This window comes from Myotis lucifugus, unplaced genomic scaffold (assembly GCF_000147115.1).
Source record: "Myotis lucifugus unplaced genomic scaffold, Myoluc2.0 scaffold_0, whole genome shotgun sequence".
NCBI lineage: Eukaryota > Metazoa > Chordata > Mammalia > Chiroptera > Vespertilionidae > Myotis > Myotis lucifugus.
Genome location: NW_005871048.1, coordinates 53,019,201 through 53,022,547, shown reverse-complemented (window position 1 = coordinate 53,022,547; position 3,347 = coordinate 53,019,201). Strand labels below are relative to the sequence as shown.

Genomic DNA, 3,347 nt, shown 5'->3' with positions numbered 1-3,347 from the left:
AGGAAAACTGTAAAAATTATATTTTGTTAAAGCAAAACTTTAGTAAAGAAGCACTTGGCAATGAAGGTGGAATAGTTGGGAACCTATAGAAGACACAGTTCCTTAGCAGTAGTTAATGCAAATGTTTCGAGTAGCAAATTCAATTCACTCAGTGCAAAATGAAATGGATCAAGAAGTCTAGAAGATTCTGCCAGTTTTTCTTGTGACAAGTAATTTTTCAAGACAGCGGATAAATAAGCCAGATTAAGCTGACTAGTCAACAGCATATAGAATTCAGTTATATAAGTCCATAATTCTAAACATCCATTGGTGATGACTAAAGGGTTTGGGCCCCTTTCTACAGCCTTTCATTCTTTTCTTCACTCTCATTATACATCCTGTGATGGTGACCGAGGGCATAAAATTAGATGGTAACTAGGGGACAGAGATGAACTAATGTCAGGGCAGGTATCCCAGGATGGCCACTTTGGGGTGTAGTCAGTACCCAGGGTGTCTGATCCTCAGCTTTGTGTGGGAAACCACCTATTGTCTTCACTAGCAGAGAGGTGTGGACAAGGAACCCGGAAGGCTGGTGATCCTTGAAGCCCTTGCAAAGGTCAGGGTGTGCACCCATTGTTAGTCCAGACAATGGTAGCTGAAGCAACTTCCCCATTTATTATTATGTAAATCCTTGCTGATGGGCTAGTCTGCCTCTTACTGGAAATTGCCTGCCTACGGGTTATGGGTGTATCCCAAACCAATAAAAGGTTGGCGCAGCCTGAGCACCAGTGGAAGTCCTTCCTCTTGAGTTGGACTTACCTGCCTGGCCTCCCAATATTTCCAAATTATCTCTTGTCTTTTCTCTTTCATTTGTGTGAGGCTCCTCTTCCAGATCCTGAACCCTGAACCATGCGGGACATGGAGGAAAACATTTACCACAGCTTTGCAGGTACAGAAAGCAATTTTTGTGAGTTTACTTAGGGTTGAAGGACACTGGTTCACACTAACAACTATGCAGCATTAAAAAAGAACTGATTTGCAGACCAGAAGGCCAGGTTATTATTTATTTATTTATTTATTTACATTTCAGATATTTTTTATTTCTTCAAATCTGTTGTTTATCAGGAGTGACTGAAATAAAAAATATAATTGAGTCCCATTATCATCATCATCATGGAAATGGCTTTAAGAGAAAACTGGTCAGATGAATATTATTGCTTCCCATTTTCAACCAGTAAATAGTTGCCACTGATAAACAGACAACCAAAAGTCTGTCAAGAATGTTCAAGATATGTTACATAATACAACATGCCTGTTCACGGAGGCTGGGGGAGGGATGACTAGGAAATAATTTATGTGAACTTCTTGATTTCATCATACAAGACAAGCACAAAAGCACCACCTATGCCTCTGAGAACATTGGACCATGAACCCTTGAAAAAAGCTTTGCCTCCTTCATCACCAGCAATCTTCCTCCAACAGTCGAGTGTGCCTGTGTACATGTTAATAGTTCCTTTGCGCCCTAAGTGCATCATCATGCAGCGACAAACAGTGTCAAATGGATAGGAAGTCAAACCAGCCACCACTGTGATGGACTGTGTGATCATCCAGCTGATGAAGACGTGAGTATTCTTGGGATCTGGAAGCATTCCCTTTGCAGTGTCATAGACACCAAAGTAGGCAGTTCGATAGATGACAATACCCTGTACCGACACATTAAAACCTTGGTATAGGCTTCTAATCCCATCAGATTTGTAGATCTTAACCAGGCAGTCACCAAGGCCTTTGAATTCCCTTTCAACTCTGGCTTTGCCCACATCAACTGCTAGACAGGTACAGGCAAAATCAAGGGGACACACAAAACACAAGGAGGTGGCACCACCTGATGCCAGATTCCCTGCAAAGTATGGCCAAAACTGGGCTCTTTTGTCCACACCACCCAGGAAGATCTGCTTGTATTTATCTTTGAAGGCAAAGTTGAGAGTCTGGGTGGGGAAGTATCTGATGATATTGGCCAGGTTACCATGCCGGAAGGACAGGACTCCCTGCTCCTTGGGGATACGAACCACACAGTCTATAATGCCCTTGTATTGCTTATCTGCAGTGATTTGCTTGCTGGCATGCTGCACCTGCAGCAGCAGCTTGACCTGCTCAATGGGTGCTACTGCTGTCTTGGAGATGGCTGCGGCCACTTCACCTGCCAGGAAGTCCTTGGCAAAGGACACAGCGGCATCTGTCATGTTGAAAAGAAGAAGAGGGTGACTGCAAGCCTGGGACTGTAACCGGCTGAACTCCAGGGCTCTAGCCAGAAGGCCAGGTTATTATTTAAGGGGGAACTGAATGGTCAATAAACTGCCAATTTTGTGTAAGCCAGTGGGTGCATTTTCTTCTGATGGATATGCTGTAGGGAAAACCAATAGAAATTGGAAGGGAGTTCATGAGCATGATATTGGAACATTAGAAAATGCAATGTCCAGTGTTCTCGACCTATAAATAATATAAATATTTAATTCATTCATTTCCCCCCTCCCCGTGCATGTGCACAAACACACACACATACACACACTCACATCAGGATGTTTGTGCTATTGGAAATTCCAGAGACATGCTGATAAGTTTCACTCTCTCTTTGGAATCTCACGTTGATAACTCATTCTTAGACCTTGTTAATGACATTGAATTGGTTATATTTGTCTTTAACATTTAGTTAAAAATTTACTAAGCATTCTTTGACTTTGAAAATATTCTGTCATTTAACAAATTGTGCAGTGAGATAATCTCTACACAGTAAGTATGAATTTCACTAATTTGGTTCTCAGAGGACAATATTGATTGTTCCCAAGTTCTTTGCAGACTTCAAAAATGTTGGTAGCATGATTATTTCATTTTTTAAAGAAATGTGTGCATTTGTGTGTATCTAGGTCCTTATATTGTTTGATTATAAATATTCTTATGATTTTCAGCACAAAATATGAGCCTTATTCTCCACTGCTCATAGTCAACTTGCTATCAGATTGCAAATTTCAACTTGATTTTGTAAAAAGAAAGAAAAATTTTATTGCTCTGACATAAAATGTGATTAATAGGTGCTCAGCTTGTTTTACATATGTATAATTACATAATTAAGAAAACTATTATGCTCCAATTGCTAATTATTAATATTAGGACAGTAAAAAAATTAAGGAAATAGTAACAGCAAATTTACCACATCTAACTTGGATTTTGTTACTTTAAGAATAATGTAGGAAAGTTTATTTCTACTATGTCAAGTCATAAACTGAAATAATTACTTGTGATATGGTGAGTTCTTACTCTATGTAAAATAACTTTTTAAAAATATGTGCATATTATAATATATGTCTATCAAA

At 39.5% G+C, this 3,347-nt stretch overlaps 1 pseudogene; it reads right to left on the bottom strand.

Annotated features, from left to right (window-relative positions):
* Positions 1-1,240: 1,240 nt before the first annotated feature.
* On the bottom strand, positions 1,241-2,231 carry LOC102429739 (annotated as a pseudogene).
* Between the last annotated feature and the right edge of the window lie 1,116 nt (positions 2,232-3,347).